Below are 27265 nucleotides of genomic sequence, written 5' to 3'. Positions count from 1 at the left end.
CCTGTATCTCCAACCCAACTACATCTATCCCTTCCAGACAACTGGTGACCTACCGTTCAAAACAGTGCAGCAAATTAGGCTCAAGGTCATGTGGGTGTCTTTCTGACTCAGCATGCATGGGTGGCAGGGGATTCGATGTGGGGTTGAGTGCCTGTGTCCCGGTGTACCAACAAGAATGCACTCTCGGCAAGTTGGGGGTGTGTCCAGAAATATGCCCAGGTAGCAAAGTCTCAGTGCCCGCATTGGAAGGCCCTACAGTCTGAACACGCATGCCGTCGTCATGGAGCCCTGACCTCCTGTCCTCCCACGACATGGGGGATGACACCTGGCATCTTCCTTCAGCCCCATGCAAAATTTCACTGAGGGGCTGTTGACGTAGGCTCTAGGCTCCCAGTCTCCATGACCCATGATGTCTGACCAAAGCACAGAAATCTGACTGCCCAAGGACACCTTGCAGAGCATCTGTGTGAATGCCACGTACCCTGAGACTGTAGCTACTACTACAGCTCAGGGGTCCTTGGCACAAGGTTCACCTCCACCCTAACCAGAAAAGTTTCCCAGAGAACTACAGAGTAAGGTGAACTTGGCACTAGGCCAGATTCGGCCCAGCGCACCCTCGAATAGGAGCAGAATTCAAGGCATGCGTCTCTTCCTGCCAGTCAGTCTACTCATTGGGCGGCCTCTGACAGAAAGTAAGGATGGGACTTGGACTTCCTCACGTACCAGGATCCAGGGGTCAGTCCCACAGAAACAGGTCCCTTTCCTGGCCAGATTATCCTCACATCCACACCCTGTAGGGACCAGGCTACTGACCACAGCCTACAGAAAGCTCCCATAATGCAGGGCGTGGTCCACATTGGACTCATCCTGCCCCAAGGGTCACTCACCCAAATCTGAAGCCTCCAAGGCCTCGGCACACACAGGGACAATCCTCAAGCAGGAACACCCACCGGGTGACGGTGGGCAAAATGACCGCGTGCACACAGATCACTAAGGATGCTTTCATGAAGACTTCAGAAGACCTGTCAGGGGAAGACCCTGGATGCCACAGGTCTCTGCCATAGCGCCATGGGAGCTGCTGGCTCCTACACTGAGTCAGCCTGGGTATTCCAACCGATGACCAATCTCTACCAGAACCATGGGCCTCCAAGCTTGATGCTCCATTGCCAGGGGGCCAACACATTGGTGCTATCAGGGCCGGCTGACTGGCCTCAACCTTAGGGAGCCTAGGTAATTCCAGGCCCAGGGGACACATGGCGGCCAAGGGGCATGTGCACACACCATATAACAAACCACAGGGCTGGTTGCTTGGCCTCTCTTATTGCAACTCTTCAAGGCACCAAAGATACACTTGGGGAGTCCTTCTACTGGCAGCAGGCCACCAAGGACACAAAGGTCACCTCTCACTGAGCCTCCCAGGCACAAGCAATGCCCTCTCCTCTGTACCCAGCTGAGGGCAGCTTGAAAAGGACCACACTATGTATCAGTGAGAACAGAACGACAGTGCCTGCAGCCTCAGCAGACATAACATCCCAGGCAATCACACTGCGTTTTTCCTCACCTGCCCAACCATTCTCCTCTGGGGCTCTGGTCAACCTGCAGGAGCAATGCACGCCTGTGACCACAACACAGTCCATGGCGACCTCCAAGACTCAAGCATGTGACAGGACTTGCAACTCAGGAACTGCCAAGGGCAGAAATGAGGCCTATTAACTTTCACAACTGCCACCGTTCCCTTAGGTCTCTGCAGCTGCTGCAGCCCACAGGGTACTCAGCAATCTCACCAACCCAAAGGGCCACAATGGCGAGGGCCTCAGATCTCACCTGGGCCTCCAATCAGACACCACAGAAACTTCCTTGCGTCACAATCGACATCACGAGAGCCCCAATTAGCACACTTGCAGCAGGAACCAGGACAAAATGCACCGCTCTGAGAGAAGTACTCACTGTCCGATGCCAGGATTTACAGCGACACCTACCACCACTGGACAATCCGGATGCCTCTTCTGCGCCTCAGTGCCTTCACCATGGACCCGAAAGTCCAAGAAGGCCGCTCGAACATCTGTACACGGCCCACCCGCAGCTGGGAGCCTCGCAAATGGTGGGGACCTGGCTCCTACTTGCGTGTGTGTGACGCAGTCAGAGAAGCCCTCTTGCTAACCAGTCCCACCCTCAACCCCAAGGGAGGCAACGTGCTGGACCTCAGTTTCGATGAGGAGACGGTAGTGAGTTCTCACTCATTTTGTTCAGATTTTCCAAGGAATGCATGAGAGGGTGTCGTCATCGATCCGAGCACGTGCTGCCTGGCTCCCCACCTCCACAGGGCAGGCAGCGCCGTTCCAAGGAGGAGCCAGTGACCTGGGAGTCCTCCAGCAGCAGGGGCAACTCAGAGCCCCCAGGCTTCTCAGCAAGAGGAACGGTCCCTCCATACGTACAGCCACTCAGGCAGTGCCAGGAAACCTGAAATTCACGACACGTCTTGGGGCAGGAGAAGCCGTACCGTGCTCGGTGATCCAAAAAGACCTGGCACCACCCTGGGCCGCCACACTTCTTGCCGGACTCCCTTGCACCTTGAGCCGCCGCCTCATGGGCGGACCTTCGTCTCCTGGGTCATGGACAGCCATATCTGGCAACTGCACCTGACAAGGGGACAGAAAGCACAGGAACACTTGAGATGTGGACTTGGGCTCTCACTGAGGAACACTGATGCAGAGCTTTCACTGGGGGAAGGCCTGTATCTTCAACCCAACTACATCTATCCCTTACAGACAACTGGTGACCTACCGTTCAAAAGAGTGCAGCAAATTAGGCTCAAGGTCATGTGGGTGTCTTTCTGACTCAGCATGCATGGGTGGCAGGGGATTCGATGTGGGGTTGAGTGCCTGTGTCCCGGTGTACCAACAAGAATGCACTCTCGGCAAGTTGGGGGTGTGTCCAGAAAAATGCCCAGGTAGCAAAGTCTCAGTGCCCGCATTGGAAGGCCCTACAGTCTGAACACCCATGCCGTCGTCATGGAGCCCTGACCTCCTGTCCTCCCACGACATGGGGGATGACACCTGGCATCTTCCTTCAGCCCCATGCAAAATTTCACTGAGGGGCTGTTGATGTAGGCTCTAGGCTCCCAGTCTCCATGACCCATGATGTCTGACCAAAGCACAGAAATCTGACTGCCCAAGGACACCTTGCAGAGCATCTGTGTGAATGCCACGTACCCTGAGACTGTAGCTACTACTACAGCTCAGGGGTCCTTGGCACAAGGTTCACCTCCACCCTAACCAGAAAAGTTTCCCAGAGAACTACAGAGTAAGGTGAACTTGGCACTAGGGCAGATTCGGCCCAGCGCACCCTCGAATAGGAGCAGAATTCAAGGCATGCGTCTCTTCCTGCCAGTCAGTCTACTCATTGGGCGGCCTCTGACAGAAAGTAAGGATGGGACTTGGACTTCCTCACGTACCAGGATCAAGGGGTCAGTCCCACAGAAACAGGTCCCTTTCCTGGCCAGATTATCCTCACATCCACACCCTGTAAGGACCAGGCTACTGACCACAGCCTACAGAAAGCTAACATAATGCAGGGCGTGGTCCACATTGGACTCATCCTGCCCCAAGGGTCACTCACCCAAATCTGAAGCCTCCAAGGCCTCGGCACACACAGGGACAATCCTCAAGCAGGAACACCCACAGGATGACGGTGGGCAAAATGACCGCGTGCACACAGATCACTAAGGATGCTTTCATGAAGACTTCAGAAGACCTGTCAGGGGAAGACCCTGGATGCCACAGGTCTCTGCCATAGCACCATGGGAGCTGCTGGCTCCTACACTGAGTCAGCCTGGGTATTCCAACTGATGACCAATCTCTACCAGAACCATGGGCCTCCAAGCTTGATGCTCCATTGCCAGGGGGCCAACACATTGGTGCTATCAGGGCCGGCTGACTGGCCTCAACCTTAGGGAGCCTAGGTAATTCCAGGCCCAGGGGACAAATGGCGGCCAAGGGGCATGTGCACACACCATATAACAAACCACAGGGCTGGTTGCTTGGCCTCTCTTATTGCAACTCTTCAAGGCACCAAAGATACACTTGGGGAGTCCTTCTACTGGCAGGAGGCCACCAAGGACACAAAGGTCACCTCTCACTGAGCCTCCCAGGCACAAGCAATGCCCTCTCCTCTGTACCCAGGTGAGGGCAGCTTCAAAAGGACCACACTATGTATCAGTGAGAACAGAATGACAGTGCCTGCAGCCTCAGCAGACATAACATCCCAGGCAATCACACTGCGCTTTTCCTCACCTGCCCAACCATTCTCCTCTGGGGCTCTGGTCAACCTGCAGGAGCAATGCAGGCCTGTGACCACAACACAGTCCATGGCGACCTCCAAGACTCAAGCATGTGACAGGACTTGCAACTCAGGAACTGCCAAGGGCAGAAATGCGGCCTATTAACTTTCACAACTGCCACCGTTCCCTTAGGTCTCTGCAGCCGCTGCAGCCCACAGGGTACTCAGCAATCTCACCAACCCAAAGGGCCGCAATGGCGAGGGCCTCAGATCTCACCTGGGCCTCCAATCAGACACCACAGAAACTTCCTTGCGTCACAATCGACATCACGATAGCCCCAATTAGCACACTTGCAGCAGGAACCAGGATAAAATGCACCGCTCTGAGAGAAGTACTCACTGTCCGATGCCAGGATTTACGGCGACACCTACCACCACTGGACAATCCGGATGCCTCTTCTGCTCCTCAGTGCCTTCACCATGGACCCCAAAGTCCAAGAAGGCCGCTCGAACATCTGTACACGGCCCACCCGCAGATGGGAGCCTCGCAAATGGTGGGGACCTGGCTCCTACTTGCGTGTGTGTGACGCAGTCAGAGAAGCCCTCTTGCTAACCAGGCCCACCCTCAACCCCAAGGGAGGCAACGTGCTGGACCTCAGTTTCGATGAGGAGACGGTAGTGAGTTCTCACTCATTTTGTTCAGATTTTCCAAGGAATGCATGAGAGGGTGTCGTCATCGATCCGAGCACGTGCTGGCTGGCTCCCCACCTCCACAGGGCAGGCAGCCCCGCTCCAAGGAGGAGCCAGTGACCTGGGAGTCCTCCAGCAGCCGGGGCAACTCAGAGCCCCCAGGCTTCTCAGCAAGAGGAACGGTCCCTCCATACGTACAGCCACTCAGGCAGTGCCAGGAAACCTGAAATTCACGACACGTCTTGGGGCAGGAGAAGCCGTACCGTGCTCGGTGATCCAAAAAGACCTGGCACCACCCTGGGCCGCCACACTTCTTGCCGGACTCCCTTGCACCTCGAGCCGCCGCCTCATGGGCGGACCTTCGTCTCCTGGGTCATGGACAGCCATATCTGGCAACTGCACCTGACAAGGGGACAGAAAGCACAGGAACACTTGAGATGTGGACTTGGGCTCTCACTGAGGAACACTGATGCAGAGCTTTCACTGGGGGAAGGCCTGTATCTTCAACCCAACTACATCTATCCCTTACAGACAACTGGTGACCTACCGTTCAAAAGAGTGCAGCAAATTAGGCTCAAGGTCATGTGGGTGTCTTTCTGACTCAGCATGCATGGGTGGCAGGGGATTCGATGTGGGGTTGAGTGCCTGTGTCCCGGTGTACCAACAAGAATGCACTCTCGGCAAGTTGGGGGTGTGTCCAGAAATATGCCCAGGTAGCAAAGTCTCAGTGCCCGCATTGGACGGCCCTACAGTCTGAACACCCATGCCGTCGTCATGGAGCCCTGACCTCCTGTCCTCCCACGACATGGGGGATGACACCTGGCATCTTCCTTCAGCCCCATGCAAAATTTCACTGAGGGGCTGTTGACGTAGGCTCTAGGCTCCCAGTCTCCATGACCCATGATGTCTGACCAAAGCACAGAAATCTGACTGCCCAAGGACACCTTGCAGAGCATCTGTGTGAATGCCACGTACCCTGAGACTGTAGCTACTACTACAGCTCAGGGGTCCTTGGCACAAGGTTCACCTCCACCCTAACCAGAAAAGTTTCCCAGAGAACTACAGAGTAAGGTGAACTTGGCACTAGGGCAGATTCGGCCTAGCGCACCCTCGAATAGGAGCAGAATTCAAGGCATGCGTCTCTTCCTGCCAGTCAGTCTACTCACTGGGCGGCCTCTGACAGAAAGTAAGGATGGGACTTGGACTTCCTCACGTACCAGGATCCAGGGGTCAGTCCCACAGAAACAGGTCCCTTTCCTGGCCAGATTATCCTCACATCCACACCCTGTAAGGACCAGGCTACTGACCACAGCCTACAGAAAGCTCCCATAATGCAGGGCGTGGTCCACATTGGACTCATCCTGCCCCAAGGGTCACTCACCCAAATCTGAAGCCTCCAAGGCCTCGGCACACACAGGGACAATCCTCAAGCAGGAACACCCACAGGGTGACGGTGGGCAAAATGACCGCGTGCACACAGATCACTAAGGATGCTTTCATGAAGACTTCAGAAGACCTGTCAGGGGAAGACCCTGGATGCCACAGGTCTCTGCCATAGCGCCATGGGAGCTGCTGGCTCCTACATTGAGTCAGCCTGGCGATTCCAACCAATGACCAAACTCTACCAGAACCATGGTCCTCCAAGCTTGATGCTCCATTGCCAGGGGGCCAACACATTGGTGCTATCAGGGCCGGCTGACTGGCCCCAACCTTAGGGAGCCTAGGTAATTCCAGGCCCAGGGGACAAATGGCGGCCAAGGGGCATGTGCACACACCACATAACAACCCACAGGGCTGGTTGCTTGGCCTCTCTTATTGCAACTCTTCAAGGCACCAAAGATACCCATGGGGAGTCCTTCTACTGGCAGGAGGCCACCAAGGACACAAAGGTCACCTCTCACTGAGCCTCCCAGGCACAAGCAATGCCCTCTCCTCTGTACCCAGGTGAGGGCAGCTTCAAAAGGACCACACTATGTATCAGTGAAAACAGAATGACAGTGCCTGCAGCCTCAGCAGACATAACATCCCAGGCAATCACACTGCACTTTTCCTCACCTGCCCAACCATTCCCCTCTGGGGCTCTGGTCAACCTGCAGGAGCAATGCAGGCCTGTGACCACAACACAGTCCATGGCGACCTCCAAGACTCAAGCATGTGACAGGACTTGCAACTCAGGAACTGCCAAGGGCAGAAATGAGGCCTATTAACTTTCACAACTGCCACCGTTCCCCTAGGTCTCTGCAGCCGCTGCAGCCCACAGGGTACTCAGCAATCTCACCAACCCAAAGGGCCGCAATGGAGAGGGCCTCAGATCTCACCTGGGCCTCCAATCAGACACCACAGAAGCTTCCTTGCCCCAGAATCGACATCACGAGAGCCCCAATTAGCACACTTGCAGCAGGAACCAGGACAAAATGCACTGCTCTGAGAGAAGACCTCACTGTCCGATGCCAGGATCTACTGCGACACCTACCACCACTGGACAAGCCGGATGCCTCTTCTGCTCCTCAGTGCCCTTCACCATGGACCTCACGTTCCAAGAAGGCTCCTTGAACATCTGTACACGGCCCACCCGCAGATGGGAGCCTCGCAAATGGTGGGCACCTGGCTCCTACTTGCGTGTGTGTGACGCAGTCAGAGAAGCCCTCTTGCTAACCAGTCCCACCCTCAACCCCAAGGGAGGCAACGTGCTGGACCTCAGTTTCGATGAGGAGACGGTAGTGAGTTCTCACTCATTTTGTTCAGATTTTCCAAGGAATGCATGAGAGGGTGTCGTCATCGATCCGAGCACGTGCTGGCTGGCTCCCCACCTCCACAGGGCAGGCAGCGCCGCTCCAAGGAGGAGCCAGTGACCTGGGAGTCCTCCAGCAGCCGGGGCAACTCAGAGCCCCCAGGCTTCTCAGCAAGAGGAACGGTCCCTCCATACGTACAGCCACTCAGGCAGTGCCAGGAAACCTGAAATTCACGACACGTCTTGGGGCAGGAGAAGCCGTACCGTGCTCGGTGATCCAAAAAGACCTGGCACCACCCTGGGCCGCCACACTTCTTGCCGGACTCCCTTGCACCTCGAGCCGCCGCCTCATGGGCGGACCTTCGTCTCCTGGGTCATGGACAGCCATATCTGGCAACTGCACCTGACAAGGGGACAGAAAGCACAGGAACACTTGAGATGTGGACTTGGGCTCTCACTGAGGAACACTGATGCAGAGCTTTCACTGGGGGAAGGCCTGTATCTTCAACCCAACTACATCTATCCCTTACAGACAACTGGTTCAAAAAGTTCAAAAGAGTGCAGCAAATTAGGCTCAAGGTCATGTGGGTGTCTTTCTGACTCAGCATGCATGGGTGGCAGGGGATTCGATGTGGGGTTGAGTGCCTGTGTCCCGGTGTACCAACAAGAATGCACTCTCGGCAAGTTGGGGGTGTGTCCAGAAATATGTCCAGGTAGCAAAGTCTCAGTGCCCGCATTGAAAGGCCCTACAGTCTGAACACGCATGCCGTCTTCATGGAGCCCTGACCTCCTGTCCTCCCACGACATGGGGGATGACACCTGGCATCTTCCTTCAGCCCCATGCAAAATTTCACTGAGGGGCTGTTGACGTAGGCTCTAGGCTCCCAGTCTCCATGACCCATGATGTCTGACCAAAGCACAGAAATCTGACTGCCCAAGGACACCTTGCAGAGCATCTGTGTGAATGCCACGTACCCTGAGACTGTAGCTACTACTACAGCTCAGGGGTCCTTGCCACAAGGTTCACCTCCACCCTAACCAGAAAAGTTTCCCAGAGAACTACAGAGTAAGGTGAACTTGGCACTAGGCCAGATTCGGCCCAGCGCACCCTCGAATAGGAGCAGAATTCAAGGCATGCGTCTCTTCCTGCCAGTCAGTCTACTCATTGGGCGGCCTCTGACAGAAAGTAAGGATGGGACTTGGACTTCCTCACGTACCAGGATCCAGGGGTCAGTCCCACAGAAACAGGTCCCTTTCCTGGCCAGATTATCCTCACATCCACACCCTGTAGGGACCAGGCTACTGACCACAGCCTACAGAAAGCTCCCATAATGCAGGGCGTGGTCCACATTGGACTCATCCTGCCCCAAGGGTCACTCACCCAAATCTGAAGCCTCCAAGGCCTCGGCACACACAGGGACAATCCTCAAGCAGGAACACCCACAGGATGACGGTGGGCAAAATGACCGCGTGCACACAGATCACTAAGGATGCTTTCATGAAGACTTCAGAAGACCTGTCAGGGGAAGACCCTGGATGCCACAGGGCTCTGCCATAGCGCCATGGGAGCTGCTGGCTCCTACACTGAGTCAGCCTGGCGATTCCAACCAATGACCAAACTCTACCAGAACCATGGGCCTCCAAGCTTGATGCTCCATTGCCAGGGGGCCAACACATTGGTGCTATCAGGGCCGGCTGACTGGCCTCAACCTTAGGGAGCCTAGGTAATTCCAGGCCCAGGGGACAAATGGCGGCCAAGGGGCATGTGCACACACCACATAACAACCCACAGGGCTGGTTGCTTGGCCTCTCTTATTGCAACTCTTCAAGGCACCAAAGATACCCTTGGGGAGTCCTTCTACTGGCAGCAGGCCACCAAGGACACAAAGGTCACCTCTCACTGAGCCTCCCAGGCACAAGCAATGCCCTCTCCTCTGTACCCAGCTGAGGGCAGCTTCAAAAGGACCACACTATGTATCAGTGAGAACAGAACGACAGTGCCTGCAGCCTCAGCAGACATAACATCCCAGGCAATCACACTGCGTTTTTCCTCACCTGCCCAACCATTCTCCTCTGGGACTCTGGTCAACCTGCAGGAGCAATGCAGGCCTGTGACCACAACACAGTCCATGGCGACCTCCAAGACTCAAGCATGTGACAGGACTTGCAACTCAGGAACTGCCAAGGGCAGAAATGAGGCCTATTAACTTTCACAACTGCCACCGTTCCCCTAGGTCTCTGCAGCCGCTGCAGCCCATAGGGTACTCAGCAATCTCACAACCAAGAGGGCCGCAATGGCGACGGCCCCATATCTCACCTGGGCCTCCAATCAGACACCACAGAAGCTTCCTTGCGTCAGAATCGACATCACGAGAGCCCCAATTAGCACACTTGCAGCAGGAACCAGGACAAAATGCACCGCTCTGAGAGAAGTACTCACTGTCCGATGCCAGGATTTACGGCGACACCTACCACCACTGGACAAGCCGGATGCCTCTTCTGCTCCTCAGTGCCCTTCACCATGGACCCCAAATTCCAAGAAGGCCGCTCGAACATCTGTACATGGCCCACCCGCAGATGGGAGCCTCGCAAATTGTGGGGACCTGGCTCCTACTTGCGTGTGTGTGACGCAGTCAGAGAAGCCCTCTTGCTAACCAGTCCCACCCTCAACCCCAAGGGAGGCAACGTGCTGGACCTCAGTTTCGATGAGGAGACGGTAGTGAGTTCTCACTCATTTTGTTCAGATTTTCCAAGGAATGCATGAGAGGGTGTCGTCATCGATCCGAGCACGTGCTGGCTGGCTCCCCACCTCCACAGGGCAGGCAGCGCCGCTCCAAGGAGGAGCCAGTGACCTGGGAGTCCTCCAGCAGCCGGGGCAACTCAGAGCCCCCAGGCTTCTCAGCAAGAGGAACGGTCCCTCCATACGTACAGCCACTCAGGCAGTGCCAGGAAACCTGAAATTCACGACACGTCTTGGGGCAGGAGAAGCCGTACCGTGCTCGGGGATCCAAAAAGACCTGGCACTACCCTGGGCCGCCACACTTCTTGCCGGACTCCCTTGCACCTCGAGCCGCCGCCTCATGGGCGGACCTTCGTCTCCTGGGTCATGGACAGCCATATCTGGCAACTGCACCTGACAAGGGGACAGAAAGCACAGGAACACTTGAGATGTGGACTTGGGCTCTCACTGAGGAACACTGATGCAGAGCTTTCACTGGGGGAAGGCCTGTATCTTCAACCCAACTACATCTATCCCTTCCAGACAACTGGTGACCTACCGTTCAAAAGAGTGCAGCAAATTAGGCTCAAGGTCATGTGGGTGTCTTTCTGACTCAGCATGCATGGGTGGCAGGGGATTCGATGTGGGGTTGAGTGCCTGTGTCCCGGTGTACCAACAAGAATGCACTCTCGGCAAGTTGGGGGTGTGTCCAGAAATATGCCCAGGTAGCAAAGTCTCAGTGCCCGCATTGGACGGCCCTACAGTCTGAACACGCATGCCGTCGTCATGGAGCCCTGACCTCCTGTCCTCCCACGACATGGGGGATGACACCTGGCATCTTCCTTCAGCCCCATGCAAAATTTCACTGAGGGGCTGTTGACGTAGGCTCTAGGCTCCCAGTCTCCATGACCCATGATGTCTGACTAAAGCACAGAAATCTGACTGCCCAAGGACACCTGGCAGAGCATCTGTGTGAATGCCACGTACCCTGAGACTGTAGCTACTACTACAGCTCAGGGGTCCTTGGCACAAGGTTCACCTCCACCCTAACCAGAAAAGTTTCCCAGAGAACTACAGAGTAAGGTGAACTTGGCACTAGGGCAGATTCGGCCCACCGCACCCTCAAATCGGAGCAGAATTCAAGGCATGCGTCTCTTCCTGCCAGTCAGTCTACTCATTGGGCGGCCTCTGACAGAAAGTAAGGATGGGACTTGGACTTCCTCACGTACCAGGATCCAGGGGTCAGTCCCACAGAAACAGGTCCCTTTCCTGGCCAGATTATCCTCACATCCACACCCTGTAGGGACCAGGCTACTGACCACAGCCTACAGAAAGCTCCCATAATGCAGGGCGTGGTCCACATTGGACTCATCCTGCCCCAAGGGTCACTCACCCAAATCTGAAGCCTCCAAGGCCTCGGCACACACAGGGACAATCCTCAAGCAGGAACACCCACAGGATGACGGTGGGCAAAATGACCGCGTGCACACAGATCACTAAGGATGCTTTCATGAAGACTTCAGAAGACCTGTCAGGGGAAGACCGTGGATGCCACAGGTCTCTGCCATAGCGCCATGGGAGCTGCTGGCTCCTACACTGAGTCAGCCTGGCGATTCCAACCAATGACCAAACTCTACCAGAACCATGGGCCTCCAAGCTTGATGCTCCATTGCCAGGGGGCCAACACATTGGTGCTATCAGGGCCGGCTGACTGGCCTCAACCTTAGGGAGCCTAGGTAATTCCAGGCCCAGGGGACAAATGGCGGCCAAGGGGCATGTGCACACACCACATAACAACCCACAGGGCTGGTTGCTTGGCCTCTCTTATTGCAACTCTTCAAGGCACCAAAGATACCCTTGGGGAGTCCTTCTACTGGCAGGAGGCCACCAAGGACACAAAGGTCACCTCTCACTGAGCCTCCCAGGCACAAGCAATGCCCTCTCCTCTGTACCCAGCTGAGGGCAGCTTCAAAAGGACCACACTATGTATCAGTGAGAACAGAACGACAGTGCCTGCAGCCTCAGCAGACATAACATCCCAGGCAATCACACTGAGCTTTTCCTCACCTGCGCAACCATTCCCCTCTGGGGCTCTGGTCAACCTGCAGGAGCAATGCAGGCCTGTGACCACAACACAGTCCATGGCGACCTCCAAGACTCAAGCATGTGACAGGACTTGCAACTCAGGAACTGCCAAGGGCAGAAATGCGGCCTATTAACTTTCACAACTGCCACCGTTCCCCTAGGTCTCTGCAGCCCCTGCAGCCCACAGGGTACTCAGCAATCTCACCAACCCAAACGGCCGCAATGGCGAGGGCCTCATATCTCACCTGGGCCTCCAATCAGACACCACAGAAGCTTCCTTGCGTCACAATCGACATCACGAGAGCCCCAATTAGCACACATGCAGCAGGAACCAGGACAAAATGCACCGCTCTGAGAGAAGTACTCACTGTCCGATGCCAGGATTTACGGCGACACCTACCACCACTGGACAAGCAGGATGCCTCTTCTGCTCCTCAGTGCCCTTCACCATGGACCCGACATTCCAAGAAGGCCGCTCGAACATCTCTACACGGCCCACCCACAGATGGGAGCCTCGCAAATGGTGGGGACCTGGCTCCTACTTGCGTGTGTGTGACGCAGTCAGAGAAGCCCTCTTGCTAACCAGTCCCACCCTCAACCCCAAGGGAGGCAACGTGCTGGACCTCAGTTTCGATGAGGAGACGGTAGTGAGTTCTCACTCATTTTGTTCAGATTTTCCAAGGAATGCATGAGAGGGTGTCGTCATCGATCCGAGCACGTGCTGGCTGGCTCCCCACCTCCACAGGGCAGGCAGCTCCGCACCAAGGAGGAGCCAGTGACCTGGGAGTCCTCCAGCAGCCGGGGCAACTCAGAGCCCCCAGGCTTCTCAGCAAGAGGAACGGTCCCTCCATACGTACAGCCACTCAGGCAGTGCCAGGAAACCTGAAATTCACGACACGTCTTGGGGCAGGAGAAGCCGTACCGTGCTCGGTGATCCAAAAAGACCTGGCACCACCCTGGGCCGCCACACTTCTTGCCGGACTCCCTTGCACCTCGAGCCGCCGCCTCATGGGCGGACCTTCGTCTCCTGGGTCATGGACAGCCATATCTGGCAACTGCACCTGACAAGGGGACAGAAAGCACAGGAACACTTGAGATGTGGACTTGGGCTCTCACTGAGGAACACTGATGCAGAGCTTTCACTGGGGGAAGGCCTGTATCTTCAACCCAACTACATCTATCCCTTACAGACAACTGGTGACCTACCGTTCAAAAGAGTGCAGCAAATTAGGCTCAAGGTCATGTGGGTGTCTTTCTGACTCAGCATGCATGGGTGGCAGGGGATTCGATGTGGGGTTGAGTGCCTGTGTCCCGGTGTACCAACAAGAATGCACTCTCGGCAAGTTGGGGGTGTGTCCAGAAATATGCCCAGGTAGCAAAGTCTCAGTGCCCGCATTGGAAGGCCCTACAGTCTGAACACCCATGCCGTCGTCATGGAGCCCTGACCTCCTGTCCTCCCACGACATGGGGGATGACACCTGGCATCTTCCTTCAGCCCCATGCAAAATTTCACTGAGGGGCTGTTGATGTAGGCTCTAGGCTCCCAGTCTCCATGACCCATGATGTCTGACCAAAGCACAGAAATCTGACTGCCCAAGGACACCTTGCAGAGCATCTGTGTGAATGCCACGTACCCTGAGACTGTAGCTACTACTACAGCTCAGGGGTCCATGGCACAAGGTTCACCTCCACCCTAACCAGAAAAGTTTCCCAGAGAACTACAGAGTAAGGTGAACTTGGCACTAGGCCAGATTCGGCCCAGCGCACCCTCGAATAGGAGCAGAATTCAAGGCATGCGTCTCTTCCTGCCAGTCAGTCTACTCATTGGGCGGCCTCTGACAGAAAGTAAGGATGGGACTTGGACTTCCTCACGTACCAGGATCCAGGGCTCAGTCCCACAGAAACAGGTCCCTTTCCTGGCCAGATTATCCTCACATCCACACCCTGTAGGGACCAGGCTACTGACCACAGCCTACAGAAAGCTCCCATAATGCAGGGCGTGGTCCACATTGGACTCATCCTGCCCCAAGGGTCACTCACCCAAATCTGAAGCCTCCAAGGCCTCGGCACACACAGGGACAATCCTCAAGCAGGAACACCCACAGGATGACGGTGGGCAAAATGACCGCGTGCACACAGATCACTAAGGATGCTTTCATGAAGACTTCAGAAGACCTGTCAGGGGAAGACCCTGGATGCCACAGGTCTCTGCCATAGCGCCATGGGAGCTGCTGGCTCCTATATTGAGTCAGCCTGGCGATTACAACCAATGACCAAACTCTACCAGAACCATGGGCCTCCAAGTTTGATGCTCCATTGCCAGGGGGCCAACACATTGGTGCTACCTGGGCCGGCTGACTGGCCTCAACCTTAGGGAGCCTAGGTAATTCCAGGCCCAGGGGACAAATGGCGGCCAAGGGGCATGTGCACACACCACATAATAAACCACAGGGCTGGTTGCTTGGCCTCTCTTATTGCAACTCTTCAAGGCACCAAAGATACCCTTGGGGAGTCCTTCTACTGGCAGCAGGCCACCAAGGACACAAAGGTCACCTCTCACTGAGCCTCCCAGGCACAAGCAATGCCCTCTCCTCTGTACCCAGCTGAGGGCAGCTTCAAAAGGACCACACTATGTATCAGTGAGAACAGAACGACAGTGCCTGTAGCCTCAGCAGACATAACGTCCCAGGCAATCACACTGCGCTTTTCCTCACCTGCGCAACCATTCCCCTCTGGGGCTCTGGTCAACCTGCAGGAGCAATGCAGGCCTGTGACCACAACACAGTCCATGGCGACCTCCAAGACTCAAGCATGTGACAGGACTTGCAACTCAGGAACTGCCAAGGGCAGAAATGAGGCCTATTAACTTTCACAACTGCCACCGTTCCCCTAGGTCTCTGCAGCCGCTGCAGCCCACAGGGTACTCAGCAATCTCACAACCAAGAGGGCCGCAATGGCGACGGCCTCAGATCTCACCTGGGCCTCCAATCAGACACCACAGAAGCTTCCTTGCGTCACAATCGACATCACGAGAGCCCCAATTAGCACACTTGCAGCAGGAACCAGGACAAAATGCACCGCTCTGAGAGAAGACCTCACTGTCCGATGCCAGGATCTACTACGACACCTACCACCACTGGACAAGCCGGATGCCTCTTCTGCTCCTCAGTGCCCTTCACCATGGACCCCAAATTCCAAGAAGGCCGCTCGAACATCTGTACACGGCCCACCCGCAGATGGGAGCCTCGCAAATGGTGGGGACCTGGCTCCTACTTGCGTGTGTGTGACGCAGTCAGAGAAGCCCTCTTGCTAACCAGTCCCACCCTCAACCCCACGGGAGGCAACGTGCTGGACCTCAGTTTCGATGAGGAGACGGTAGTGAGTTCTCACTCATTTTGTTCAGATTTTCCAAGGAATGCATGAGAGGGTGTCGTCATCGATCCGAGCACGTGCTGGCTGGCTCCCCACCTCCACAGGGCAGGCAGCGCCGCTCCAAGGAGGAGCCAGTGACCTGGGAGTCCTCCAGCAGCCGGGGCAACTCAGAGCCCCCAGGCTTCTCAGCAAGAGGAACGGTCCCTCCATACGTACAGCCACTCAGGCAGTGCCAGGAAACCTGAAATTCACGACACGTCTTGGGGCAGGAGAAGCCGTACCGTGCTCGGTGATCCAAAAAGACCTGGCACCACCCTGGGCCGCCACACTTCTTGCCGGACTCCCTTGCACCTCGAGCCGCCGCCTCATGGGCGGACCTTCGTCTCCTGGGTCATGGACAGCCATATCTGGCAACTGCACCTGACAAGGGGACAGAAAGCACAGGAACACTTGAGATGTGGACTTGGGCTCTCACTGAGGAACACTGATGTAGAGCTTTCACTGGGGGAAGGCCTGTATCTTCAACCCAACTACATCTATCCCTTACAGACAACTGGTGACCTACCGTTCAAAAGAGTGCAGCAAATTAGGCTCAAGGTCATGTGGGTGTCTTTCTGACTCAGCATGCATGGGTGGCAGGGGATTCGATGTGGGGTTGAGTGCCTGTGTCCCGGTGTACCAACAAGAATGCACTCTCGGCAAGTTGGGGGTGTGTCCAGAAATATGCCCAGGTAGCAAAGTCTCAGTGCCCGCATTGGAAGGCCCTACAGTCTGAACACCCATGCCGTCGTCATGGAGCCCTGACCTCCTGTCCTCCCACGACATGGGGGATGACACCTGGCATCTTCCTTCAGCCCCATGCAAAATTTCACTGAGGGGCTGTTGACGTAGGCTCTAGGCTCCCAGTCTCCATGACCCATGATGTCTGACCAAAGCACAGAAATCTGACTGCCCAAGGACACCTTGCAGAGCATCTGTGTGAATGCCACGTACCCTGAGACTGTAGCTACTACTACAGCTCAGGGGTCCTTGCCACAAGGTTCACCTCCACCCTAACCAGAAAAGTTTCCCAGAGAACTACAGAGTAAGGTGAACTTGGCACTAGGGCAGATTCGGCCCAGCGCACCCTCGAATAGGAGCAGAATTCAAGGCATGCGTCTCTTCCTGCCAGTCAGTCTACTCATTGGGCGGCCTCTGACAGAAAGTAAGGATGGGACTTGGACTTCCTCACGTACCAGGATCCAGGGGTCAGTCCCACAGAAACAGGTCCCTTTCCTGGCCAGATTATCCTCACATCCACACCCTGTAGGGACCAGGCTACTGACCACAGCCTACAGAAAGCTCCCATAATGCAGGGCGTGGTCCACATTGGACTCATCCTGCCCCAAGGGTCACTCACCCAAATCTGAAGCCTCCAAGGCCTCGGCACACACAGGGACAATCCTCAAGCAGGAACACCCACAGGATGACGGTGGGCAAAATGACCGCGTGCACACAGATCACTAAGGATGCTTTCATGAAGACTTCAGAAGACCTGTCAGGGGAAGACCCTGGATGCCACAGGTCTCTGCCATAGCGCCATGGGAGCTGCTGGCTCCGACACTGAGTCAGCCTGGCGATTCCAACCGATGACCAAACTCTACCAGAACCATGGGCCTCCAAGCTTGATGCTCCATTGCCAGGGGGCCAACACATTGGTGCTATCAGGGCCGGCTGACTGGCCTCAACCTTAGGGAGCCTAGGTAATTCCAGGCCCAGGGGACAAATGGCGGCCAAGGGGCATGTGCACACACCACATAACAACCCACAGGGCTGGTTGCTTGGCCTCTCTTATTGCAACTCTTCAAGGCACCAAAGATACACTTGGGGAGTCCTTCTACTGGCAGCAGGCCACCAAGGACACAAAGGTCACCTCTCACTGAGCCTCCCAGGCACAAGCAATGCCCTCTCCTCTGTACCCAGCTGAGGGCAGCTTCAAAAGGACCACACTATGTATCAGTGAAAACAGAACGACAGTGCCTGCAGCCTCAGCAGACATAACATCCCAGGCAATCACACTGAGCTTTTCCTCACCTGCCCAACCATTCTCCTCTGGGGCTCTGGTCAACCTGCAGGAGCAATGCAGGCCTGTGACCACAACACAGTCCATGGCGACCTCCAAGACTCAAGCATGTGACAGGACTTGCAACTCAGGAACTGCCAAGGGCAGAAATGAGGCCTATTAACTTTCACAACTGCCACCGTTCCCCTAGGTCTCTGCAGCCGCTGCAGCCCACAGGGTACTCAGCAATCTCACCAACCCAAACGGCCGCAATGGCGAGGGCCTCAGATCTCACCTGGGCCTCCAATCAGACACCACAGAAGCTTCCTTGCGTCACAATCGACATCACGAGAGCCCCAATTAGCACACTTGCAGCAGGAACCAGGACAAAATGCACCGCTCTGAGAGAAGACCTCACTGTCCGATGCCAGGATCTACTACGACACCTACCACCACTGGACAAGCAGGATGCCTCTTCTGCTCCTCAGTGCCCTTCACCATGGACCCCAAATTCCAAGAAGGCCGCTCGAACATCTGTACACGGCCCACCCGCAGATGGGAGCCTCGCAAATGGTGGGGACCTGGCTCCTACTTGCGTGTGTGTGACGCAGTCAGAGAAGCCCTCTTGCTAACCAGTCCCACCCTCAACCCCACGGGAGGCAACGTGCTGGACCTCAGTTTCGATGAGGAGACGGTAGTGAGTTCTCACTCATTTTGTTCAGATTTTCCAAGGAATGCATGAGAGGGTGTCGTCATCGATCCGAGCACGTGCTGGCTGGCTCACCACCTCCACAGGGCAGGCAGCGCCGCTCCAAGGAGGAGCCAGTGACCTGGGAGTCCTCCAGCAGCCGGGGCAACTCAGAGCCCCCAGGCTTCTAAGCAAGAGGAACGGTCCCTCCATACGTACAGCCACTCAGGCAGTGCCAGGAAACCTGAAATTCACGACACGTCTTGGGGCAGGAGAAGCCGTACCGTGCTCGGTGATCCAAAAAGACCTGGCACCACCCTGGGCCGCCACACTTCTTGCCGGGCTCCCTTGCACCTCGAGCCGCCGCCTCATGGGCGGACCTTCGTCTCCTGGGTCATGGACAGCCATATCTGGCAACTGCACCTGACAAGGGGACAGAAAGCACAGGAACACTTGAGATGTGGACTTGGGCTCTCACTGAGGAACACTGATGCAGAGCTTTCACTGGGGGAAGGCCTGTATCTTCAACCCAACTACATCTATCCCTTCCAGACAACTGGTGACCTACCGTTCAAAAGAGTGCAGCAAATTAGGCTCAAGGTCATGTGGGTGTCTTTCTGACTCAGCATGCATGGGTGGCAGGGGATTCGATGTGGGGTTGAGTGCCTGTGTCCCGGTGTACCAACAAGAATGCACTCTCGGCAAGTTGGGGGTGTGTCCAGAAATATGCCCAGGTAGCAAAGTCTCAGTGCCCGCATTGGAAGGCCCTACAGTCTGAACACCCATGCCGTCGTCATGGAGCCCTGACCTCCTGTCCTCCCACGACATGGGGGATGACACCTGGCATCTTCCTTCAGCCCCATGCAAAATTTCACTGAGGGGCTGTTGATGTAGGCTCTAGGCTCCCAGTCTCCATGACCCATGATGTCTGACCAAAGCACAGAAATCTGACTGCCCAAGGACACCTTGCAGAGCATCTGTGTGAATGCCACGTACCCTGAGACTGTAGCTACTACTACAGCTCAGGGGTCCTTGGCACAAGGTTCACCTCCACCCTAACCAGAAAAGTTTCCCAGAGAACTACAGAGTAAGGTGAACTTGGCACTAGGGCAGATTCGGCCCAGCGCACCCTCGAATAGGAGCAGAATTCAAGGCATGCGTCTCTTCCTGCCAGTCAGTCTACTCATTGGGCGGCCTCTGACAGAAAGTAAGGATGGGACTTGGACTTCCTCACGTACCAGGATCCAGGGGTCAGTCCCACAGAAACAGGTCCCTTTCCTGGCCAGATTATCCTCACATCCACACCCTGTAAGGACCAGGCTACTGACCACAGCCTACAGAAAGCTCCCATAATGCAGGGCGTGGTCCACATTGGACTCATCCTGCCCCAAGGGTCACTCACCCAAATCTGAAGCCTCCAAGGCCTCGGCACACACAGGGACAATCCTCAAGCAGGAACACCCACAGGATGACGGTGGGCAAAATGACCGCGTGCACACAGATCACTAAGGATGCTTTCATGAAGACTTCAGAAGACCTGTCAGGGGAAGACCCTGGATGCCACAGGTCTCTGCCATAGCGCCATGGGAGCTGCTGGCTCCTACACTGAGTCAGCCTGGCGATTCCAACCGATGACCAAACTCTACCAGAACCATGGGCCTCCAAGCTTGATGCTCCATTGCCAGGGGGCCAACACATTGGTGCTATCAGGGCCGGCTGACTGGCCTCAACCTTAGGGAGCCTAGGTAATTCCAGGCCCAGGGGACAAATGGCGGCCAAGGGGCATGTGCACACACCACATAACAAACCACAGGGATGGTTGCTTGGCCTCTCTTATTGCAACTCTTCAAGGCACCAAAGATACACTTGGGGAGTCCTTCTACTGGCAGCAGGCCACCAAGGACACAAAGGTCACCTCTCACTGAGCCTCCTAGGCACAAGCAATGCCCTCTCCTCTGTACCCAGCTGAGGGCAGCTTCAAAAGGACCACACTATGTATCAGTGAAAACAGAACGACAGTGCCTGCAGCCTCAGCAGACATAACATCCCAGGCAATCACACTGAGCTTTTCCTCACCTGCCCAACCATTCTCCTCTGGGGCTCTGGTCAACCTGCAGGAGCAATGCAGGCCTGTGACCACAACACAGTCCATGGCGACCTCCAAGACTCAAGCATGTGACAGGACTTGCAACTCAGGAACTGCCAAGGGCAGAAATGAGGCCTATTAACTTTCACAACTGCCACCGTTCCCCTAGGTCTCTGCAGCCGCTGCAGCCCACAGGGTACTCAGCAATCTCACCAACCCAAAGGGCCGCAATGGCGAGGGCCTCAGATCTCACCTGGGCCTCCAATCAGACACCACAGAAGCTTCCTTGCGTCACAATCGACATCACGAGAGCCCCAATTAGCACACTTGCAGCAGGAACCAGGACAAAATGCACCGCTCTGAGAGAAGACCTCACTGTCCGATGCCAGGATCTACTACGACACCTACCACCACTGGACAAGCAGGATGCCTCTTCTGCTCCTCAGTGCCCTTCACCATGGACCTCAAATTTCAAGAAGGCCGCTCGAACATCTGTACACGGCCCACCCGCAGATGGGAGCCTCGCAAATGGTGGGGACCTGGCTCCTACTTGCGTGTGTGTGACGCAGTCAGAGAAGCCCTCTTGCTAACCAGTCCCACCCTCAACCCCAAGGGAGGCAACGTGCTGGACCTCAGTTTCGATGAGGAGACGGTAGTGAGTTCTCACTCATTTTGTTCAGATTTTCCAAGGAATGCATGAGAGGGTGTCGTCATCGATCCGAGCACGTGCTGGCTGGCTCCCCACCTCCACAGGGCAGGCAGCGCCGCTCCAAGGAGGAGCCAGTGACCTGGGAGTCCTCCAGCAGCCGGGGCAACTCAGAGCCCCCAGGCTTCTCAGCAAGAGGAACGGTCCCTCCATACGTACAGCCACTCAGGCAGTGCCAGGAAACCTGAAATTCACGACACGTCTTGGGGCAGGAGAAGCCGTACCGTGCTCGGTGATCCAAAAAGACCTGGCACCACCCTGGGCCGCCACACTTCTTGCCGGACTCCCTTGCACCTCGAGCCGCCGCCTCATGGGCGGACCTTCGTCTCCTGGGTCATGGACAGCCATATCTGGCAACTGCACCTGACAAGGGGACAGAAAGCACAGGAACACTTGAGATGTGGACTTGGGCTCTCACTGAGGAACACTGATGCAGAGCTTTCACTGGGGGAAGGCCTGTATCTTCAACCCAACTACATCTATCCCTTACAGACAACTGGTGACCTACCGTTCAAAAGAGTGCAGCAAATTAGGCTCAAGGTCATGTGGGTGTCTTTCTGACTCAGCATGCATGGGTGGCAGGGGATTCGATGTGGGGTTGAGTGCCTGTGTCCCGGTGTACCAACAAGAATGCACTCTCGGCAAGTTGGGGGTGTGTCCACAAATATGTCCAGGTAGCCTAGTCTCAGTGCCCACATTGGAAGTCCCTACAGTCTGAACACCCATGCCGTCGTCATGGAGCCCTGACCTCCTGTCCTCCCACGACATGGGGGATGACACCTGGCATCTTCCTTCAGCCCCATGCAAAATTTCACTGAGGGGCTGTTGATGTAGGCTCTAGGCTCCCAGTCTCCATGACCCATGATGTCTGACCAAAGCACAGAAATCTGACTGCCCAAGGACACCTTGCAGAGCATCTGTGTGAATGCCACGTACCCTGAGACTGTAGCTACTACTACAGCTCAGGGGTCCTTGGCACAAGGTTCACCTCCACCCTAACCAGAAAAGTTTCCCAGAGAACTACAGAGTAAGGTGAACTTGGCACTAGGGCAGATTCGGCCCAGCGCACCCTCGAATAGGAGCAGAATTCAAGGCATGCGTCTCTTCCTGCCAGTCAGTCTACTCATTGGGCGGCCTCTGACAGAAAGTAAGGATGGGACTTGGACTTCCTCACGTACCAGGATCCAGGGGTCAGTCCCACAGAAACAGGTCCCTTTCCTGGCCAGATTATCCTCACATCCACACCCTGTAAGGACCAGGCTGCTGACCACAGCCTACAGAAAGCTCCCATAATGCAGGGCGTGGTCCACATTGGACTCATCCTGCCCCAAGGGTCACTCACCCAAATCTGAAGCCTCCAAGGCCTCGGCACACACAGGGACAATCCTCAAGCAGGAACACCCACAGGATGACGGTGGGCAAAATGACCGCGTGCACACAGATCACTAAGGATGCTTTCATGAAGACTTCAGAAGACCTGTCAGGGGAAGACCCTGGATGCCACAGGTCTCTGCCATAGCGCCATGGGAGCTGCTGGCTCCTACACTGAGTCAGCCTGGCGATTCGAACCAATGACCAAACTCTACCAGAACCATGGGCCTCCAAGCTTGATGCTCCATTGCCAGGGGGCCAACACATTGGTGCTATCAGGGCCGGCTGACTGGCCCCAACCTTAGGGAGCCTAGGTAATTCCAGGCCCAGGGGACAAATGGCGGACAAGGGGCATGTGCACACACCACATAACAACCCACAGGGCTGGTTGCTTGGCCTCTCTTATTGCAACTCTTCAAGGCACCAAAGATACCCTTGGGGAGTCCTTCTACTGGCAGGAGGCCACCAAGGACACAAAGGTCACCTCTCACTGAGCCTCCCAGGCACAAGCAATGCCCTCTCCTCTGTACCCAGCTGAGGGCAGCTTCAAAAGGACCACACTACTTATCAGTGAAAACAGAATGACAGTGCCTGCAGCCTCAGCAGACATAACATCCCAGGCAATCACACTGCGCTTTTCCTCACCTGCCCAACCATTCCCCTCTGGGGCTCTGGTCAACCTGCAGGAGCAATGCAGGCCTGTGACCACAACACAGTCCATGGCGACCTCCAAGACTCAAGCATGTGACAGGACTTGCAACTCAGGAACTGCCAAGGGCAGAAATGAGGCCTATTAACTTTCACAACTGCCACCGTTCCCCTAGGTCTCTGCAGCCGCTGCAGCCCACAGGGTACTCAGCAATCTCACCAACCCAAACGGCCGCAATGGAGAGGGCCTCAGATCTCACCTGGGCCTCCAATCAGACACCACAGAAGCTTCCTTGCGTCACAATCGACATCACGAGAGCCCCAATTAGCACACTTGCAGCAGGAACCAGGACAAAATGCACTGCTCTGAGAGAAGACCTCACTGTCCGATGCCAGGATCTACTGCGACACCTACCACCACTGGACAAGCCGGATGCCTCTTCTGCTCCTCAGTGCCCTTCACCATGGACCTCACGTTCCAAGAAGGCTCCTTGAACATCTGTACACGGCCCACCCGCAGATGGGAGCCTCGCAAATGGTGGGGACCTGGCTCCTACTTGCGTGTGTGTGACGCAGTCAGAGAAGCCCTCTTGCTAACCAGTCCCACCCTCAACCCCAAGGGAGGCAACGTGCTGGACCTCAGTTTCGATGAGGAGACGGTAGTGAGTTCTCACTCATTTTGTTCAGATTTTCCAAGGAATGCATGAGAGGGTGTCGTCATCGATCCGAGCACGTGCTGGCTGGCTCCCCACCTCCACAGGGCAGGCAGCGCCGCTCCAAGGAGGAGCCAGTGACCTGGGAGTCCTCCAGCAGCCGGGGCAACTCAGAGCCCCCAGGCTTCTCAGCAAGAGGAACGGTCCCTCCATACGTACAGCCACTCAGGCAGTGCCAGGAAACCTGAAATTCACGACACGTCTTGGGGCAGGAGAAGCCGTACCGTGCTCGGTGATCCAAAAAGACCTGGCACCACCCTGGGCCGCCACACTTCTTGCCGGACTCCCTTGCACCTCGAGCCGCCGCCTCATGGGCGGACCTTCGTCTCCTGGGTCATGGACAGCCATATCTGGCAACTGCACCTGACAAGGGGACAGAAAGCACAGGAACACTTGAGATGTGGACTTGGGCTCTCACTGAGGAACACTGATGCAGAGCTTTCACTGGGGGAAGGCCTGTATCTTCAACCCAACTACATCTATCCCTTCCAGACAACTGGTGACCTACCGTTCAAAAGAGTGCAGCAAATTAGGCTCAAGGTCATGTGGGTGTCTTTCTGACTCAGCATGCATGGGTGGCAGGGGATTCGATGTGGGGTTGAGTGCCTGTGTCCCGGTGTACCAACAAGAATGCACTCTCGGCAAGTTGGGGGTGTGTCCAGAAATATGCCCAGGTAGCAAAGTCTCAGTGCCCGCATTGGAAGGCCCTACAGTCTGAACACCCATGCCGTCGTCATGGAGCCCTGACCTCCTGTCCTCCCACGACATGGGGGATGACACCTGGCATCTTCCTTCAGCCCCATGCAAAATTTCACTGAGGGGCTGTTGACGTAGGCTCTAGGCTCCCAGTCTCCATGACCCATGATGTCTGACCAAAGCACAGAAATCTGACCGCCCAAGGACACCTTGCAGAGCATCTGTGTGAATGCCACGTACCCTGAGACTGTAGCTACTACTACAGCTCAGGGGTCCTTGGCACAAGGTTCACCTCCACCCTAACCAGAAAAGTTTCCCAGAGAACTACAGAGTAAGGTGAACTTGGCACTAGGGCAGATTCGGCCCAGCGCACCCTCGAATAGGAGCAGAATTCAAGGCATGCGTCTCTTCCTGCCAGTCAGTCTACTCATTGGGCGGCCTCTGACAGAAAGTAAGGATGGGACTTGGACTTCCTCACGTACCAGGATCCAGGGGTCAGTCCCACAGAAACAGGTCCCTTTCCTGGCCAGATTATCCTCACATCCACACCCTGTAGGGACCAGGCTACTGACCACAGCCTACAGAAAGCTCCCATAATGCAGGGCGTGGTCCACATTGGACTCATCCTGCCCCAAGGGTCACTCACCCAAATCTGAAGCCTCCAAGGCCTCGGCACACACAGGGACAATCCTCAAGCAGGAACACCCACAGGATGACGGTGGGCAAAATGACCGCGTGCACACAGATCACTAAGGATGCTTTCATGAAGACTTCAGAAGACCTGTCAGGGGAAGACCCTGGATGCCACAGGTCTCTGCCATAGCGCCATGGGAGCTGCTGGCTCCTACACTGAGTCAGCCTGGCGATTCCAACCGATGACCAAACTCTACCAGAACCATGGGCCTCCAAGCTTGATGCTCCATTGCCAGGGGGCCAACACATTGGTGCTATCAGGGCCGGCTGACTGGCCTCAACCTTAGGGAGCCTAGGTAATTCCAGGCCCAGGGGACAAATGGCGGCCAAGGGGCATGTGCACACACCACATAACAAACCACAGGGATGGTTGCTTGGCCTCTCTTATTGCAACTCTTCAAGGCACCAAAGATACACTTGGGGAGTCCTTCTACTGGCAGCAGGCCACCAAGGACACAAAGGTCACCTCTCACTGAGCCTCCCAGGCACAAGCAATGCCCTCTCCTCTGTACCCAGCTGAGGGCAGCTTCAAAAGGACCACACTACGTATCAGTGAGAACAGAACGACAGTGCCTGCAGCCTCAGCAGACATAACATCCCAGGCAATCACACTGCGCTTTTCCTCACCTGCCCAACCATTCTCCTCTGGGGCTCTGGTCAACCTGCAGGAGCAATGCAGGCCTGTGACCACAACACAGTCCATGGCGACCTCCAAGACTCAAGCATGTGACAGGACTTGCAACTCAGGAACTGCCAAGGGCAGAAATGAGGCCTATTAACTTTCACAACTGCCACCGTTCCCCTAGGTCTCTGCAGCCGCTGCAGCCCACAGGGTACTCAGCAATCTCACCAACCCAAAGGGCCGCAATGGCGAGGGCCTCAGATCTCACCTGGGCCTCCAATCAGACACCACAGAAGCTTCCTTGCGTCACAATCGACATCACGAGAGCCCCAATTAGCACACTTGCAGCAGGAACCAGGACAAAATGCACCGCTCTGAGAGAAGACCTCACTGTCCGATGCCAGGATCTACTACGACACCTACCACCACTGGACAAGCAGGATGCCTCTTCTGCTCCTCAGTGCCCTTCACCATGGACCTCAAATTTCAAGAAGGCTGCTCGAACATCTGTACACGGCCCACCCGCAGATGGGAGCCTCGCAAATGGTGGGGACCTGGCTCCTACTTGCGTGTGTGTGACGCAGTCAGAGAAGCCCTCTTGCTAACCAGTCCCACCCTCAACCCCAAGGGAGGCAACGTGCTGGACCTCAGTTTCGATGAGGAGACGGTAGTGAGTTCTCACTCATTTTGTTCAGATTTTCCAAGGAATGCATGAGAGGGTGTCGTCATCGATCCGAGCACGTGCTGGCTGGCTCCCCACCTCCACAGGGCAGGCAGCGCCGCTCCAAGGAGGAGCCAGTGACCTGGGAGTCCTCCAGCAGCCGGGGCAACTCAGAGCCCCCAGGCTTCTCAGCAAGAGGAACGGTCCCTCCATACGTACAGCCACTCAGGCAGTGCCAGGAAACCTGAAATTCACGACACGTCTTGGGGCAGGAGAAGCCGTACCGTGCTCGGTGATCCAAAAAGACCTGGCACCACCCTGGGCCGCCACACTTCTTGCCGGACTCCCTTGCACCTCGAGCCGCCGCCTCATGGGCGGACCTTCGTCTCCTGGGTCATGGACAGCCATATCTGGCAACTGCACCTGACAAGGGGACAGAAAGCACAGGAACACTTGAGATGTGGA

General features: G+C 55.8%; 10 non-coding genes across 10 annotated transcripts; all 10 read right to left on the bottom strand.

The window, feature by feature from the left end:
• Positions 1-2197: 2197 nt before the first annotated feature.
• LOC122707152 lies at positions 2198-2290 on the bottom strand. Its single transcript, XR_006344675.1, has one exon. It is a non-coding gene; the product is annotated as a small nucleolar RNA SNORD116 (small nucleolar RNA).
• Positions 2291-4928: 2638 nt separating this feature from the next.
• LOC122707151 lies at positions 4929-5021 on the bottom strand. The gene has a single exon (XR_006344674.1). It is a non-coding gene; the product is annotated as a small nucleolar RNA SNORD116 (small nucleolar RNA).
• Positions 5022-7660: 2639 nt separating this feature from the next.
• LOC122707150 lies at positions 7661-7753 on the bottom strand. Its single transcript, XR_006344673.1, has one exon. It is a non-coding gene; the product is annotated as a small nucleolar RNA SNORD116 (small nucleolar RNA).
• A 2637-nt stretch (positions 7754-10390) lies between these two features.
• On the bottom strand, positions 10391-10483 carry LOC122707149. The gene has a single exon (XR_006344672.1). It is a non-coding gene; the product is annotated as a small nucleolar RNA SNORD116 (small nucleolar RNA).
• A 2639-nt stretch (positions 10484-13122) lies between these two features.
• Positions 13123-13215, bottom strand: LOC122707148. The gene has a single exon (XR_006344671.1). It is a non-coding gene; the product is annotated as a small nucleolar RNA SNORD116 (small nucleolar RNA).
• A 2638-nt stretch (positions 13216-15853) lies between these two features.
• On the bottom strand, positions 15854-15946 carry LOC122707147. The gene has a single exon (XR_006344670.1). It is a non-coding gene; the product is annotated as a small nucleolar RNA SNORD116 (small nucleolar RNA).
• A 2639-nt stretch (positions 15947-18585) lies between these two features.
• Positions 18586-18678, bottom strand: LOC122707146. The gene has a single exon (XR_006344669.1). It is a non-coding gene; the product is annotated as a small nucleolar RNA SNORD116 (small nucleolar RNA).
• A 2639-nt stretch (positions 18679-21317) lies between these two features.
• On the bottom strand, positions 21318-21410 carry LOC122707144. The gene has a single exon (XR_006344667.1). It is a non-coding gene; the product is annotated as a small nucleolar RNA SNORD116 (small nucleolar RNA).
• A 2639-nt stretch (positions 21411-24049) lies between these two features.
• LOC122707143 lies at positions 24050-24142 on the bottom strand. The gene has a single exon (XR_006344666.1). It is a non-coding gene; the product is annotated as a small nucleolar RNA SNORD116 (small nucleolar RNA).
• Positions 24143-26781: 2639 nt separating this feature from the next.
• LOC122707142 lies at positions 26782-26874 on the bottom strand. The gene has a single exon (XR_006344665.1). It is a non-coding gene; the product is annotated as a small nucleolar RNA SNORD116 (small nucleolar RNA).
• Between the last annotated feature and the right edge of the window lie 391 nt (positions 26875-27265).

This window comes from Cervus elaphus, chromosome 13 (genome assembly GCF_910594005.1).
Source record: "Cervus elaphus chromosome 13, mCerEla1.1, whole genome shotgun sequence".
NCBI lineage: Eukaryota > Metazoa > Chordata > Mammalia > Artiodactyla > Cervidae > Cervus > Cervus elaphus.
This window is presented reverse-complemented; position numbering and strand designations above follow the sequence as displayed.